The 19,136-nt window shown below is 36.8% G+C and overlaps 1 long non-coding RNA gene across 1 annotated transcript; it reads left to right on the plus strand.

Annotated features, from left to right (window-relative positions):
* The first annotated feature begins 18,020 nt into the window (after positions 1 to 18,020).
* LOC131607289 (uncharacterized) lies at positions 18,021 to 18,541 on the plus strand. The gene is made up of 2 exons (XR_009285244.1): positions 18,021 to 18,106; positions 18,231 to 18,541. It is a non-coding gene; the product is annotated as an uncharacterized LOC131607289 (long non-coding RNA).
* The last annotated feature ends 595 nt before the right edge of the window (positions 18,542 to 19,136 follow it).

The following is a 19,136-nucleotide window of genomic DNA, read 5'->3' on the forward strand; positions in this document are numbered from 1 at the left end:
ACACACAATAAATCACATCCAGAAATCGCACAAATTTCATACGTATGCAAGGTTCAACTGAGTCCATGGTGCTATATGCGAGTGAGTTTTAATGCACTTACTTGTGGATCTTGAACCAAGAGGAAAGGTCACTGCGCTTCTCGCGAAATCTTGATGATGATGATCTTTAATCTGTATGAGAAATAAACTCAGTCTTCCACGCTCATGTTCTTGTCGAAAAGGAGATGATATGAAGGTGACTTTGATTCTTAAGCCAAGGGAAAGGTGATGATGATGATGAAGATTGAATGCGGCGGAGAACGGTTATGGAGGTTGATGATGGCTGCTGGCTATGATGATGATGATGCTCGACGAGAATGATGATGGTGCGAAAGTGATGAAGGATGGAAGTGCCTGAACGGAACTCGGTGGTGATGGAGGTTGATGAAGTTGTGAAGATTGGTGGTGGTTAACCAAAACGGTTAAGTTTGTTGCAGGTTCGAGGAGTTTGTTATGGAGGAGGGAAGTTTGTTACGGTGGAGAGAAAGGGAGAGAGAAGAGAGAGAGGAGAGAGTGAAGGTGAGGGACGAGAACGAGAGTTGGGAAAAAAATGAGAGTGTGTGTTTTTGTGAAGGAGATTAGCTTTTATATGGAGTGGTGGGTCAAGGTGTGGTGTAGTGCATTGTGTTATGGTGTGGGTGAATGTGTGAGCCAATAGCATGGTGTGAGTAATGGGGTGTGGTACTGATGGCATGCAATATTGATGATCTTTTGAATCTAGCCAAGAATTTTGTGATCTTGCTCCTCATGTATCTCTTGATGTAGGCCCCAAATTGAGAAACTTCCAACTATATGTTTGCAGTATGCCATGAATGGAATAATTTTGATGTTGAGAACTTTCTATGATAATGCTCACAACCTCTCCTAAAATGGATTTGAAGTATGGTAATCACCATTAGTGATTAGGGCGCACGCATGACTTGAACCTGGTCCACACCTTTGGCTGAAATGTGACTTGACTAAGGTGTGCCTTTAGGTCCCTCTATCTCGCGCGTTACACGTTCAAATGACATAACCTATGGCTCATTGGAAAAAGGGCATGGCTAGGAGCCACTTGGCATTGGACTTGGCTCCATATAATGTTTGTGCCTCACTAAAATTAGCTTTGAATTTAGTGTGCCACGTATTCGATGAAATGCTCACGGGTGGCCTAAAATTTGCCCAGCCAGAAGCATAGGTTTGCTCATTGTGAGAGTGAGACTTTGAAGCTCCATAAATGATTCAATGTTCATCCAAACGGCATGTTTTTTGTTTCACTGTGTAGGGGGCATAGCAAAGAGTGGATTCGTACCATATTAGAATTTTTAGGATCCCTGAATTTCCATATAATTGGCTTCAAAGTTGGCACGCCACGTGCTCGATGAAATGCATGCATGCTGCCCAGGATTTTGCTTGGTAATCTGTCACTGCGTGACTTGGCAAGGGCTTGACTTTGGAGCTTCATCATTGATTCAATACTTACCCAATTGGGTTGATTCTTGTCTCATTGTGTATAGGACATGGCAAATAATGGAATAATACCAAGTTTACTTCCATGGAATTTTTATAGAACTCTAAAATTGGCTTGAGATATGGCACACCACATGTTTGTCAAAATGCTTCACGTATGACCAAAAATCTGCCTAGCTGAATGACCTGAACAAATGCATTTCTTCTAGCTTCAAACCAACATAACTCTTGAATAAAGCTTCAAATGGAAAAACTACCAACTAGAGAATTGTAGAGGGCTATGATTCGAACGCTTTTGATGTTGAGCTTGTCTTAAAATTCTGTCGTTTTCAACATGATAATCGAACCTGAAGTCAGCTGCTCAGCCAATTGGAAATTCACTCAAAAATTCTTTTAAGTGTAGAACTTTCCTCTTTTGGCAAGTTCCCATTTCAACTAACTTTCCAAATTTGGCAGTTTTGATTATTTCTTGATTTTTCTCATTTCTTTGACTTTCTTTGACCGATTTTCCACCAAAAGTCAATATTTGAATAATTTTCCCGATTTCGACCCAAAAGTCAACTGTTCCGATTTTTCCGACTATTGATGAAATTCCCGATTAAATCTCTTCCACTCACATCCAGTCAAACAAACACATCCACACAGTCAGTATGAGAAGTTTTCCACACATAGAAGCCACTTCTGATTAAATGTTGACCAGAAAGTCAACTGGTTGACTTTGGTCAGTGAAACCCTGATTTAAAGAACCAGATGATTTGCAAGCTTGTACCCTCTACTCAATGCCCTGATTTGAAGTAGAGAGACACCCCAATCCAGGAGGACTTCAATGAACATAGAGCCACATGATTATACCTCAGTTTTCTCATTCTCTGATCATACTTCTTTGCAATGGAGCTTTTTCTTGCTGTCCCTTGAATAACACCTATGATATGAATGCATGGGTATGGATCATGACCTAAGTGATGTATGTACGTGAATGCGAAGCCTAAGCCAGATTAAAGTTAAAGGGTAGGACAAATTTGGGGTATGACACTTATCATCTCCCTGGCCATTCGCGTGGTGGGGCATGGATCTCCTCGGCCCGTTCGTGACCGGGAGCAATCAAAACAAGTACCTAATAGTCGCGGTCTACTATTTTACTAAATGGATCGAAGCCGAACCATTAGCCAAAATAACTTCCCTGAACGTGCTCCGCTTCTACAAAAGAAATATCCTCGCTCGGTTCGGGGTGCCCTTGGCTATCATTACTGACAACGGCACCCAGTTCACCGACGGGCGTTTTTAAGAGTTCGTCACAAAATTAGGGACCAAACAACATTTTGCATCAGTCGAGCACCCCCAAACTAACGGGCAAGCAGAGGCTGTCAATAGGATGATTTTGAGGGGCCTCAAAAGAAGACTGGACGAGATAAAAAGGGGATGGATGGAAGAGCTGCACAACGTCTTGTGGGCCTATCGCACCACCCCACACTCCACTACCGGGGAGACCCCCTTCCGACTGACGTACGGAACGAAGGCCGTGATCCCCGTCGAGATACATGTGCCCTCGAGACGCATCGAAGAGCCACTCGAGACAGAGAGCAACATCGAGGCAGTTAGGGAAGAACTCGACCTGGTCGAGGAAATCCGCACCGGGGCCGCTCTACGCGAAGCTTCACTCAAGCAAAAAATCGCCCTAAGACATGACGCGAAGGTCATTAAACGGGAATTTAAACTAGACAGCCTAGTGCTCAAAAGAAACCACAAAGATTCCCGAGAAGGCAAACTGGCCGCGAATTGGGAAGGCCTCTATCGTGTCCGGGCAAGGACAGAAAACGGGGCATACTACCTAGAGAATTTGCAAGAAGAAGAACTAGCTCGACCTTGGAACGCTGAAAAACTTAAACAATATTACAGTTAAAAACATAGGTGCGGCCTGGTACGCGTCGAGCACCTATAAATATAACAAAACGACAGAAGCCTGCTCTCTTAATCGAACAGACTCCTTGTCCTTCGGGGAACTCGAATACCGAGCATTCCTATCGTAATCATGGACCACAAAGGCAGAACGCCCCGCTCGCGAGGGGATCATTCACGCCAGGAGCCCTGGAGTTCAACACAACGAAATTCGAGACACCCAACGCCAGGCACATGTCCCCGGCAATCGACCACAGTTCCACACACTGGGCGATCAATACATTATAAGTCGAGAAAATCTCCCTAAAATGTAAAATAAACACTCAAAAGACAGCAACAGTACTTTATTCATCATTCATGAAAATTACAAAACAAACATCAAATGAAAAGAAAACGCTTCATTCCTCCCGATTGGCAAATTCCTCCGAGTGGATATACTGATACCAATCTTCATCCCACTCGATCTCGGAACCATTCGCGTCAGTCACAACTCTCACACCAGTTGCCCGAGCACGAGCATCTGAACTCAAAGAACCACGAGAGCAAGAAGCAGAGCCAATCGAAGCCTTCTTCTTCTCATTCCCCTTTTTCACTCCACGTGAACACGAGGTTGAAGATACCTTCTTCCCGTTAGTTCCACCCATTCCTGCGAGAAATGAAGAAAGAGAGGTCCATAAGACCTCCTTTTATAAAGGAAGAAGGGGAACAACATCATCGGGAAACAAACAAAGCCTTTAATGAGTAAAGACGTTGGGAACCGATAACGCACCTCCCAAAAACTCATAACGTACGCACACAAGTTCCAAAGAAACTAACAAAAGTGTTAAAAACTAAGTACGTTTAAATAAAGGCGGGCAAACAGCCCGAAAATGTGCCCAACTACGGCCATCTAGACCGAGCTGGTAATTGTACATACAAAATTAAAATGGGGGGCATACCCCCCAGAACAAAATTACAAAATAAAGGCGCGCAGGCCTAACACTTAGATACATAAACTAAAAACTTTCAAGCACCTTCTTCAACAAGGACCTCCTCGGCTTCTTGCGTCACTGGCTCCTCCCCGAAGACCGGAGAAACAATATGGTCACCCTCCACGCGATGATAAGGCCCGGTACCCTCGGTCACCAACTCCACCCCAGGATTCTTCAACTTGAGCTGGGCCACAGTAGAGTTATAGGTGTCCTCGGCAGCCGCCACACAATCGCTCCCCAAGACCCTGATATATTAGATCAGATCCGCCCGGGTTAAGAGAGCCCTCTCCTCTTCGACTCATCCTCAGCAGGAGTCTGAGAACGGCGAAGAGAGGGCGAAGGGGAGAGGGAAGTACCGTAACCGGCCTCAAAGACTCGCCTTGATCCAGAGTCCTAGAAGGGGAACCAGCAACACCAGCAGAAGAGGAGGAAGCACCTGAACCCGCAACCGGGGACCTTTGCACAGCTGCCAACCGAGGACCAGTACTCTTCTTAACAACCCCCTTCAGCTTGCTCGCCTGCCTGAGCATCCGGTCATGACGTGCCCGATCCATTTCTTCTACAAAGAAAAAGAAAAAACATCAGAGGCCAGCCCATCGAGAGAATCACTATCAAAAAGGCCATGAAAAACAATAAAAGCAAATCAAAATATGGTATAAAAGGCGAAGGGGCAAGTACCCAGATAGGTAAAAGCCCCCTCATCGGTTCCCCCAGCCAGTAGCTCCTTTATGCTGATCACTCCTGGTTCCCTTATAGTTTGTCCATCTTCACCAACAACGGGTGCCCCCGACCGATCCACTTTAGCAACAGGAGGAAGCCCTTGCACAAACTTCTGGAGAATAGCATAATCTCCCCGAGCATCCTCATCCAAATCTGAGAGCTTGGTAATGTACTGATCGGTAGGGTACTCAAAATGATCACGGGACCAAAAGAACCTGAAGCGATGCCGACGCGAGGTGACAGGCTCTCTGATATCGTTAAGCACAGGACGACCATGGACATCCAAGGTCGGCACCCGAGCAAAGACACTATCTCGAGCCTCCTGAGACTAAGGACGGATGAAGAAGAAACGAGGTTTAAAGTGCTTCAAAGAATCAGAGTAAGATTTGAATATCTTCTTGGACTGCTTCAAAGATACCCAACCGAAGCGACCGTCTCGCACCGTGCGCTGTACACAGAATATATAAAAGAATAGAGGGATAGTCGCCCTTATCTTCAAATGTGCACATACCAACTCAAACGCTCGGATGAAGGCAATCGTGTTAGGATGAAGCTGGCCGGGGGCTACCTCCAGGTTGAGAACGCCGATCTGGTTCTCAGTAAAAGGGGCTCGAAATCCCATCTCCCGAAATACGACCTCATACATCGAAAGCAAGTCAGGAGTGTACACGTCGCAGATACGATCCCCTTCGGCCGGGATAAGTACCGACCATCCGTCCCCTACCTCCGTAAAAACATCCGAGTCGTCGTCCACAAAGAAACTCTCGACGTCCAGCGCCTCTTGGTGCACCCAAGCCAATCGGGGCACCTCCTGCCGGGCTGGAGGAGTTGAAGACGACGAGCCTGATACCGTCGAACGAATCTCATCGTCCATATTCACCTGAAACAAAGGGGAGAACAGTGAATTCGACAATTCAATCAAATCCATCCTTCCACCAACGTTCAGAGTGAAAGGGCACACCGACGGTCTAGAGACCAGATAAACCCCGTCCTTGCCCCCTCCAAAATTACATATTCCTAGTATATATATGAAGCTCACGCTCGAAGACAGGGCAAGAACGCAGGTCCAACCATAACAATTCACGACCCTAGAGAAAAAACTAAAACCACAATCAACGATGGACTAATACTCTAAAAAAGTAGCAGCGAAACAGAAAATTGATCTCTCATGGAGGACTCAACCGTGAAACAGTCGTGAATAATGGAGAAACCACCTATCTCCGCCAATCACCACCATTATCCACCATACGTCTTCATATAAATCATCCTAAAAATCTACCCTAACCGCATGCAAACGATTCTAAACGACAATCAAAGTATGAAACACTGAAAACAGAAGTCAAAAATAAACTTACAAGTACGATTTTAACGAAGAAGTTGAAGAATTGAAAGAAAATACCACAGAAAAAACTCACGGTCGGCGGCAGAGGGAGGAGAACGAAGCAACATAATTTGAAAAGTTTGGGGAAATTGACGGATACTTGTATTTATAGGCTGCCAAAGACATCACGCGCGCCGCACGTGAAACACTGCGTAGAAGCGTGATCATCATTAACCCTAAAATGCCTAGGTACTAGGGTAGCCATCATTTCGCATTAAATGCGGCACTCCCCCTTACCAACTTTTCTGAAACGTCACTCTTCTGGACACCCGGCCTGACCTTTCCTCTCCCTGGAAATTCGAGACCTACACTCCACGGATGCTCAGGCTCGGCCCCCCGGGAAACGCCTCGGATCAAACCTCCCTTAAATCGTCGCTTCCTCGACCAGAAGCAACGACTTGGGGGGCTCCTGTTCTGGACCGACCCAATCAATATAATTGGGGCAACCCAGCCTTCGGCCCAAGTCAATTTAGACCGCGCGTGCCAAGGTTCACCCGATCGCTCCGGGCATATTAACGAGGCTACCAACCACGAGGGACCCTCGTGCCCGGTAAGCAGGCAGTTCACGCGTCACCTAAATATCCGCCCCAGAAGGAGGAGTCCAACTGGCACACAAACATCTTATAAATAAGCCCTCTCCTCACAGAGGGCAAGGTAATCTTTTTCTTACCCCAAAAAAACTCTCTCACTTTGTTGTACCTTGTGGAACATATACTTACTTTGGCATTGGAGTGCCTTGCAGGTACAACACCCTTTTTCCCTATCAACTGTTCGAAACTTCAAGACTTCATCGTTGCTGGCCATCTGATCTGCTCGGTAAGATTAATTAGTATTCTTATTATTTTTATTGTTCTTTTAAAAGAATATTTTATTTTTATTATTTTTATTAGAATTAGAGAAGATTTTTGTCTTTATAGATATATGTAGCTTTTACGTTTAGTTACTTAATATAAAAAGAAAAGAAAAAAACAAGAGTTTTAGTTGTAATAGGTAGTATGTTCATCTATAATAATATAAGAAAATTAATGGCTGTGGAAAAGTAAAAAATACTCTTATTTAATTTTTTGCCACCACATTAAAATTGTGGTTTTTTTGGTCTTTACACCATAAAGTTCTTAATTTTATTATTAAAATAATACAACTCTTATATTTTATCAAATTTATTAAATCTCAATTTTCTATTTTTTTCTCTTTCATCACTTTCTCACTTCTTCCTTCCACAATTTTTTATTATTATTGATATATACTTTTTTATATACGAAAAATGGTACTTATGATCGAAATATTTTTAGTCAAAAATGATATACAGGAAAATTTTATTCAAAAAATCTATTATTGATCTAAATATTTTTATATACGAAAATTTAATATTGATTCAAATATTTTTGTAAATGATACCTAAATAAAAATAATATTTGTATACGAAAAAAATCTATTATTTACGAAAATGGTATTTATGATTCAAATATTTTTATTCAAAAATGATATACTGGAAAAATCTACTATTGATCTAAATTTTTTTATATACGAAATTTACTATTGATCTAAATATTTTTGTAAATGATACCTAAACAAAAATGAAGTTTTTATACGGGAAAATAATCTATTATTGATCTAAATATTTTTATATACGAAAAATGTTATTTATGATCCAAATATTTTTTATTCAAAAATGGAATAGGTGAAAAAATCTATTATTTATCTAAATATTTTTATATACGAAAATTTGATATTGATGGGGAAAAAAATTTACTATTGATCAAAATATTTTTATATACGAGAAATGGTATTTATGATCAAATATTTTTGATCCAAAAATGGTATACAAGAAAAAAATTATTATTGATCTAAATATTTTTTTATACGAAAATTTAATATTGATCCAAATATTGTTGTAAATGATACCTAAATAAAAATAATATATGTATTATTATTTAGGAAAAATGTTATTTATGATCCAAATATTACTTATTCAAAAATGGTATACGGAAAAAAATTATTATTGATCTAAATATATTTTTATACGAAAATTTAATATTGATCCGAATATTTTTGTAAATGATACCTAAATAAAAATATGGGTTAAATATACAAACCCCCCTGTAATATTAGCGATATTCGCTTTAGCCCCCTATAAAATATTTTTTTTAAAAAACACCCTCATAATATATAGATTTTGTGTGTTAGGCCCCCTAACTCACTATTTCAATTAAGATTCCTTATTCTTTCTAACGTGGCAGTCTACATAGCATTTTTTTTTTATTTTTTTATTAATTTTAAATTCACGTGGATTATTTTTTTATTTATTTTTCTTAAACTTTTTTTTGTAATATTTTTTTAATTAAATAAATTCAAGTTTTTTAATTTATTATTTTTTTACTTATTTCATTATTTTCATTAACGAATTAACTCTTTTTTTATATTTTAAATTATTTGAATCAAAATTTAATATAAAACAGAATTGGGCTTATGGCCCATCTAGTGTCAACCTGTTTTCAATTTAATAGTGCATATTGCTGTTGGCCTTATAAACAGTAGTGTCTACTCTTTAGAAAACGATGTGGGACTTAAAAATTACATTCTCTATTTCCATCATTAATACACGTTGCTGTCCATGTTTTATCTACCTCTATTCTTTTCCCATCAGATATTCATATTCTTCAACCCGTTAACATCCCAAGCATGTACTACCATTTAATATTACTTCATGCATGTATTCATATTCTTCATTTAATATTACTTCATGCATGTATTCATATTCTTCAACTTGTTAACATCCCAAGCATGTACTACCATTCATTATTGTTTACCAATGGCAGATACTACCATTCATTATTTGTTCCATCATTAATGTACTACCATTCATTATTGTTTCTCATTATATATGATGAAAGTCAAATACTTGCAGTGGATGATAACAATGGCAGATGGTAAATTGGAGCAAAATAAGAGAATACAAAATTAAGAATTTTCTGGAAGCTTTTGGAATAATAACAATGATAGATTTTCTTTGATTAGTTAGCATGGATGTTGACATGGTAAATTTGCAGGAAGAAGAAAAAAAGAAAACTCACCTTCACTGAATTTGACCAAACCCGACGGTAAATCGAGATGTACTTGTATAGCATTCACAAGACTCACACCTTGACATAATGAATGATTTATTTACCATATTATGGCACAAAGCTTAATCTATTCTATGCAGCATTCAAATTTCAAGACAATATATCACAACATGAATCAATTTAATTGTAATTTACCACATCCTGCTCTTCTCATATGCATGCAGCTTCTCATAAGCCATAACTTTGATACCATTTTATAACTTAGATTAAAGTCTAACTCAGTCTCAAAAGCTAGTTTGTGAAGTTGTTGGATGTTGTTAAAGCTAGTTTCTTAAGACACTTTCAACATCAAAGATGTGTTATCATATGAGATCTACACCATGAATTCAAGAGTGGATCATTTGAGCTTTTGGTTGGTAAATTAGAAGGTCACAAAGTCTGCTCCTCGAAGTTGCTAGAAGTTGCAGGCACGGCTCAGTTGTTGCTGCAATATTAAAACTGTGTGTTCTTGAAGTTTAAAGGGAAACTACATGATGATTTAGATCTCGATTCAAAGGATAACCAACATGGAATTTTTTCTATTACAAGTGAGCTTTGGTGTGAATCCAAGAAGTGAATATTCAAGAATTTAATTAACAAGTTAGAAAGCTTCAAAGTATGCTCTTCGAAATTGCGGTTTTACTGCAATACGAGCCAGTGGTGATCAAGCAACTTCAAGGTTTATTTTGATGCATACGTCCTCCTCATTTCAAAATATTTCCAACATCAACATCATTCTCTTCTATCCCCTCTTCACAATGATATCAGGCTCGAGTCAATTGATGGTGTGGGGAATGGGCTACATGCAATTGAAGTTGGTATCATAGCATGGGTCACACGGAGTTTGCATGGTCATTTTGAATTGGCACTGAAGAGGTTAGCTCATTTTATAGTCCCACATCGATTTGTATAAGAACAAAGTTACTCTTTATATACCATACAACCATATACTTAATTGAATTGAAAACAGGCTGAATGAATGGGCTTCTCTTGGAACAAACTCTAGAAGGCCCAAAAGTTACATTTTGATAATTTAAAAATTAATTCATAAAATATATTAATTTAAAGAATTTAACAAAACGTAAAAAAAAACATAAAAAAATTAAAAGAAAAATTAATATTTAAAAAATAAAGAAATTTCCACGTGGCTTTTTAAAATTAATAAAAATTAAATAAATATCCAGCTAGACAGTCTAGTCATCAAAAATTGGAATCTTTACTGCACAAGGGTCTATCCAGAAGGAATCTGGAAATTGCAAGGGGTTTTTTAAAAAAAAAACTTTACCAGGGGCTAAAACCTAAACTCGCTAACATTACAAGGGGGGTTTGTATATTTAACCCTAAAAATAATATATGTATTATTATTTACGAAAAATGTTATTTATGATCCAAATATTACTTATTCAAAAATGGTATATGGAAAAAAATTTATTATCGATCTAAATATTTTTATATATGAAATTTACTATTGATCCAAATATTTTTGTATACGGAAAAAAAAAAATATCTATTTTTGATCTAAATATTTTTATATACGAGAAATAGTATTTATGATTAAATATTTTTAATCCAAAAATGGTATACAGGAAAAAATCTATTATTGATCTAAATATTTTTTTATATACGAAATAATCAATTATTTATCTAATTTTGTTTTCTTTTTTAACATTTTTATTTAAAATAAATGATGTATCCAAATTCGCGTAGCCGAACAGAACCCGTGCGTATGCATGGGTTTGTTACTAGTTATTACAGAAAAGAAAATTAAAAAAATAGAATACATTGTTGAGGCTTGCTATTCTTATACCAAGAATCATACACCATATATTTACACCATAGAAAATACAGCATGGATATATGTTTGTCTATGTCAAAACATTGAAAAATTAATTATTATACATTCTAAATACACAAAACAGTATAATATTAAACAATATGATATTAATTACTATACAGATCAAAACAAAAGTATGGTAGCATCTCCACACATCAGTATCAATCACCATCAACTTTGTTGCTCAACCTGCACAATCGGTCCAAATATTACACCAAAATAACCAAACAAAACCGGCATCAATAAGTAACAGATCAGTATAATTGAACAATTCAAAAGCTCTCTAAATTTCCCCCTAAAACCTACCTCACTCCACCTATAAAACTGACCTTCAACAATCTCAAAAAAAGAAAGGGTCATGCTAACATGTGCCCTTAGGGCACATGTTAAAGATACTATAATTAGAAAAGGTTAGATATAATTAAATGCAATAAAGTCATATTTAAAGTTTCGATACATTAAATGCACGCATTCTAAGAAAAAATTCTATAAATATCTCATTAACTTGTGCCCTTAGGGCACATGTTAGCTTTTCCCAAAAAGAAAAAGGAACCCACAATATCATTATCCAAACCTCTGCCAAAAATTAACCTACAACCTCAAACCTCATCCATTCATAACTTCCCACATTCTTAATAACTTTCAACCTTACTCAATAACTCACTAAAATCCACCCATAATCCATACTACGTCTCCGCTCGACCTCCACAACCAGACAACACCACAAGAATTCAACCCCATCCTCGTAACCTCATTCACAAACCTCACATAACACAAACTTTTCCTCAAACACAACCGCAAATATCCCTTCATAAACCAATAGTACAACAGAAACCCTAACCTCACAGAGTCACACTCAACCATATTCAACTGAGTTACACTCAAACAAGTCACTCAATGACAACAACAACAAGCAGCAAGCAATCGAATCAGCGAAACAACCCCAACATCATTTCAGAAGAAGAAACGGATCAAAGCTTAGAACATACCTGAAGCAGCACCGTCAAAATCTCGATGTAACTTTTATATTTTTCTTTGTTTTCGCCTTTTTCCATTCTTATATCCATGTTTATAACATCCAATCTCTGATGAATAATGAGAATCTGGGGTTTATGGATTGATTTGGGACAAGGGTAGATCTTGTTTGCTTGTTTTTAGTGTTTGAACCGCGAAAGGGATGGAACAAGTGAGGAAGAGAGTTTCGATTTTGTTGTTATAGTTGTTGTTGTTGTTGTGTGTTCACTGTTGAAACCGAGAGAGAATACGATGCGAGATCGAGAGAAGAAGGGATATCGTTTTTTTGTTTTCGTTATCCCGTTTTCCATGGTTGAAGAGGGGATGGATCCAGATCCTCCCCGTAACCCAGGTCTAACCCAGTAAGTTTGTTTGGAAGATGTTATCTAATCTTGGGCTTCATTTAAAAAAAGACAATTTCTTTGTAGACCCCTCTATGAGGAGAACCTCTGCCAAAAACCCCATAATACCCCTGCTTCGGAGATGCATCTTCGAAGTATTTTTTTCCATATTTTCCCAGAATTCGGAGATGCATCTCCAAAAACAACCTTTTGTGGTGTTTTCTGAGGTGCATCTCCGAAAGCACTTAAAATTCAAAATAAACGTTGGATTCTAATTGTCAGGTATTTTTTCGAAGATGCATCTCCGAAAAAAGCTATTCATATACAATTTTCCCTCCTTCATTATTTCATCATTTTCATCCAAACCAAAACATAAACCCTCTCCAAAACCTCCATCATTCTCAATCAATTTTTCGTCTCTAAATCAAGTTTCAAACGGTTGATCATACTAAAAGGAGCATACAAAGCTACAATTTGAGCTAAAAATCATTCATTTAATCTCTTATTCCACTACATTGTTCCTGATTTAGGATGAAGAAAACTGCATCAGTTCGGAAGTACATTTCCGAAATAAACCACCAACAAATTTCAAAAATGTACTTCTGAAATAAGGTCTGACAGAAATACAAAAAACAGTTTTAACAACTTTAATGTATTTTTGCATATGTTAGGTATGGTGCATCCGGACAATATTGTCGCTGATGACTTAGAAGTTACAGAAGAGTTCAATGTTGATAAAGAGTCGGTTAACGATGTTAAAACCATTACCGTTGTGGTGGATGTTCGACAACAATTTACAAATGATATGAGCTTCGTTTGTCGTGAGCAATTGCTTGATTGAGTTCGAAGTGAAGCTAGTAGACTTGGATTTGGCATTGTTATATTAAGGTCCGACAATGGAAGGTAGACAAAAAGTTTTTGTCGTATTGAATTGCGAGAGAGGTGGGAAGTATGTACCAACAAACTAGGTGACTCGTATGATTGATGATTTGTGGCGTTTTAACGTCATTTGTGGAGTTCATAATCATGCCTTGGAAACTAAGCTACACGGGCATCCAATTGCGTGTCGGTTGTCCCGCGAAGAGAAGAATGTTATTTCAGAGTTATCGACAATCATAGTGGCGCCGAGAACATACTTGTCGATTTGAAGCGAAACAAACCGGATAGTGTTTCAAATATTAAGCAAGTATACAATGAACGACACAATATTAAAATCTTGAAAATGGGCCCGAGGTCGGAAATGCAACACCTTTTGAAACTTTTGGGCGATAACCAATTTCGTTTCTCGCGCGACACACCGTTCGCGGAATTGATCCCATCGCTCAACTCTTTCTTGTAATACCTGGAAAATCGGAAGATTGTCAAGTTTGAGTACCGCTCGCCTTCACTTAACAACGAGGAGAACGTTCAGTTCACCCCATTTGAAGACAAGAACGACGAAGATTTAACGGTTTTGTGGACAACTTTCGACCGATTTTCTTCGAAGGGTCCGATCGAGTTGGATACGAAACTTCAAAGATCGGGAGCCGACATTATTAAAATGTTGACTCATCCTCAACTACTCGTGTTTAGCAATATGTATCTTTAATTTTATGTTATGTGATGTTTGTAATTTTGATGCTTTATAATAAATCGAAGCGTTGTTCGTTTGTTTCATAATTTTTGTATCAGACAAGATTTTGGAAGTATATATTTGAGTTCTTCCAAGGGGGTGAATTCGGAGTTGCATCTCCGAATTCATCTTTTTTTTGGAAATTAACTTTATTTCGGATGTTCATCTCCGAAATCACCTTTTTTTCAACAAAAAAATGTGTTTTCGAAAATGCGTATCCGAAACCACATTTTTTTCATAAAAGGTGACTTCGGAGATGCATCTCCGAAATATAGGGGCATTTTGGGAATTTTGCCACGGGTGACCAAGAAGGATGGGAGGTCTATAAAAAAATTGTCTAAAAAAATACAACCCGCATTCATTAACCGTTGGGTCACACCCTAGCCAAATTTTCACTTATTTCAACTTTTTTTATTAGTCTATTTGTTTAACTAAATGATTTATTTAGTTAAGTATTTAATTACCTTAATTAAATTGATTGAATTTATTTTATTCAAATTAATTTTATTAATTAAATTTTTAATAACTTAATTAGTTAGTTAAGTGCATTTTAATTAATTAAGCAATTTCATCTAAAAAAACAATGTTCATTCAAAGAAACTTCTCAATCCAACATCGAGCCAACTTCAAACAATTTCACAATAAACCTTGATCAACACCGAGTATCTTTTTTCAACTTCTTTTCCATAATCAAAAACTTCAAAAATACCTTTTTAATAATCGCACCGAGTTTAGTCCACAATGGAGGAATTAAGAAGGGTTTGTACGTACTTGTACAAGTTGTTCTAAAGCATTTAGGAAATGACCATTAAGCCTTTGTTTGAATGCTTGAATTCCATTAAAGATCCCTTAAAACACTCTTTTTCTCGTCCAAGTGCGAATCTCCTTCAACGCCCAAGCGCGACCTACATTCGCCCAATTGCGAACTTTTTAAATAAAATCAACCAATAAATTCGTAGTTCTTTATACCCCAAACTATGAAGCTCTGAATTTTCCATTGCACGAGGGAATACGTAGGCACAAGATGCAATATCTTGACGAGCACAATAATAAAAAAAACAAATCTTGTTTCTTTCTTTTTCTCGCATAATATATAGAACGCAAGTAAACATCAAGCTAACATTCGATCACAAGACTAACTAAATGAGTGTCATCAAGTACGATGGATGTGAGGGATTCTAATACCTTCCCCTTGCATAACCGACTCCCGAACCCTAATTTGGTTGTGTTGACCATCTTATCCATTTTCTATCTCTCGTGGGTTTTATCGATATTTTCCCTTTCCTTTTAGAATAAATCAAAAATGATGGCGACTCTGTTTGTATTTTGAGCGTGCGAGCGCTCGAGTATTTTTCGCCGGCCGCGACAGTTGGCGACTCTGCTGGGGACCATAAATCTAAAGAGAGTCAACCCTAGTTTAGTTGTTCTTGTGATGTTGTTAACTTTATTTACTTGCTTCTTTATTGCCTTTATTATATCATTGTTTGATTTCTCATCGTCGTGGTTGGAATCTTTTGATTATTGACATATTGTGAGAAATCTCTACACCCGAGCTTGAGTGACACGTAAGATAAGATGGTGGTTTAGTATTAAACTTGCTTGACGTAAAGTCAAGTGGGAGGTATTAATACCCCGCCTAGAGTAGATCCTTTGAGAAGATATCTTCGATTGAGTAAGTTATTTACTTGGGCGATGATGTTTTCAATTTGGATTTTCGACTCTAGGGACCTTTAGAAAAACCCTAAACCATGACTTTTAGGAAATTATGGTTTTGCACTCAACTTGTGTAGCATAACTATTATTATGGGTTAGTGCAAAAACCACACTCGGAATAGGCTCCATTTGAAAATGATGTTGGCTAGCAAGTTACTTTCTTAGAGGACATGATTTCAAAAGGAATTCGTAACTCTGAGAACTGTGTCTAGAACCTTTCAAGAAAATAACCTTAGAACTATTTTGCTGTGAGTCGCTTTGTGCCAAATAGTCATAATCTTTCTGTATCCATTTGATTTGAAGTTCATTACCTTTGATCATATATCACATGGAATTCATTCTTGCATATTAAAATCAAAAACAAAAATCAAGCATTTTCATTCATTAAAAATGCATTCTCATTTCCAAAATACGGTACTCATACCTTTCTTCCTCCAGAAGTTGAGAAGACAAGCTGATTCCCCGACATCCTTATCAGACACACAGTGTTTCTTGAAGAAGAATGGCAGACTAAGAGCAACACAACATGGAAGTTAGGATGGAAATCGATGAGTTGAAGGGAAGCATCACTAAGCTCACAGAGATGATGCAAGTACTAGTGGCTAGGGGAGCTGAACCTCAAGGACTGTCATCGCTGAAGTCACCGACGCTGTTATTGACCCTCAGCCTGCTCAAAGGCCAGCATCTACTTGGCCAAAATTTGTTCTACCACATAACTACACTCCCCCATTTGAGAATGCTTTGGGAGTAAAACCTTCTACTCAACAGGTTATACAAATACCAGTTATCGTTGAGCATCCACCAATCATTCACACCACTGTTCAGACTCCTTTCAACAATCATGCTTCTGCCTACATGATAATGACTCCCAATATAGTGATCAGGAACATGACAATGAAGTAGAAGAAGTAAAAGAGAAGTACAACATCCTTGAGAAAAGGTTGAAAGCTGTTGAAGGGAATGACATCTTTGGCTTTAATACCTTGAACCTTTGCTTGGTTTCTGACTTGACTTTTCCTGCAAAGTTCAAAGTCCATGAGTTCGAGAAATACAAGGGGCACACCTATCCAAAAGATCATCTGGCTATGTAATTTCGTAAAATGGCTGCTTATGCAAATAATGATAAGTTGTTGATTCACTACTTCCAAGACAGTTTAATTGGAGCTTCTCTCAAATGGTACATGGAGAAACTTGGGTAAAGCTTTCCTAAAATAATACAAGTATAACATGGACTTAGCTCTTGATCGTAGATAACTTCAGACTATGATCATGAAAGACAGGGAAACCTTCAAAGAGTATGCTCAGCGTTGGAGAGAGCTAGCTGCTCAAGTTAAATCTCCTCTTATCGAGAAAGAACTAACTAGCATGTTCATGGATACCTTACATCCCTCCTTCGGTGATAAAAATTCTCTTCTCTTTTCTAAAATACCCGATTGGTCTGCCTCAGCAAATGTACAAAGTGGACCGTTGTTTGGCTTTTTTAATTAATACATATAAAAGGTAATATTTTAAAAAATAAAAAAAGGATCATGGGAAAAAGAGTATGAAGGAATCTTAATAAGGAACTCCAAGAGATAAAATATATTAATAAAAGTATAATAAACCTTACATATATATATATATATATATATATATATATATATATATATATATATATATATATATATTTTAAAAAAAGCCTTATATATATTGAAAAAGCAAAGTGTCTTATTTATGGTAAAATTGTATTTGGTCAAAGCAAAGCGTTATATACAACTAAGAATAATAAAAATTAATATTTTAAAGAAAGAAATTTTTGGAAAAAGAAAGCATGACGAAATCTTAATAGGTGATATTTTTAACAGATAATGAAAATATATCAATTTTAAATATTATATTTGAATTTAATGTGATACTTAATAATGTGACATATTTATGAACTACTATATATAAATATCTGAAGCACATTGTAGATGAACAATAAAAGACACTACTCCAATGGGTATTATTTTGAAGTTGACGTTTTTATTAGTTTTATTCGTCATTTCATCAGGTTAGAAAATATAATAACTTAATTCTCTATTCATCACATTTTGATTTTTAATGTCAACTAATTTACTTTCAAACTTTTACATTATAATAATTTTCTAATGTTATGATATTATTTGTGTATATAGAATCAGAAGCAAGAGAAGGAGTTGTTGTGAATACTGGTTGTACAAAAACATGCTATCCCAATGGTTCATGTTGGGCCAGCTACTGTGTGTGTCACAAAGAGCATGTTGGTCCATCTAAAGCTTGCTGTGACACATGTGTGGGATCCTTGTGTTTATGTCCACCAGAGAACCAATGTAATGTTTTGTGTCCAGATGCTTTCACTAATAGGAAACATATTAGTCCAAGAAAATCACCAAATATTGTAAGCTGAGAACTTGGGATGTATGGATAATAAAGTTTTTATGATTAATAAGAAATGTCTGTTCATATATATTCTTTTTATTCAGACATTGTCATTGTCAGACTCTTTGCACCATGTTTTTCATGTAGTAAGAGATTTGTTGTAAAAAAGTTAAATAATTTATGGTTTAATAAATATTTTTATCTCGTGGCTTATATTAAGGGTTTATTTTGAACCCTTAACTTATAAAAAAAAAACATTTGAGTTAGTTTTTTAAAATGTGTCATGTTAATTTTTTTCGTTTAAATATTAGTAAAAGAGTTAATTTTTGCTGATGTGTCAAATGATGTGTAACACTCATCTTATGTGACCAATTAAGCGGCGGAAAAAATCGGTTGCTAAAGTAGAATTTTTGAGTTTTTAAGAGATTGTTCATATTCTTTGTTAAAGTCAACATCAAAATATCTAGTCTGTATTTTTTTTCTTTTCATATTTTACTCTCCGCATGTTGGTTTTTATTATACACTTTTTTGTTCCTTTTAATTGTTATTTTCTTAATTATACACACCAAGAAAGAAAGATATTAATTATGGTTACTTTTTAAACTATAACTTTTCTTTTATCTATAATATACTTAATTTTTAATTATTTTAATATATATTTTTCTATCTCTATAATAAATAGT

The sequence above is a fragment of the Vicia villosa genome, linkage group LG5 (assembly GCF_029867415.1).
Source record: "Vicia villosa cultivar HV-30 ecotype Madison, WI linkage group LG5, Vvil1.0, whole genome shotgun sequence".
NCBI classification, from domain to species: domain Eukaryota; kingdom Viridiplantae; phylum Streptophyta; class Magnoliopsida; order Fabales; family Fabaceae; genus Vicia; species Vicia villosa.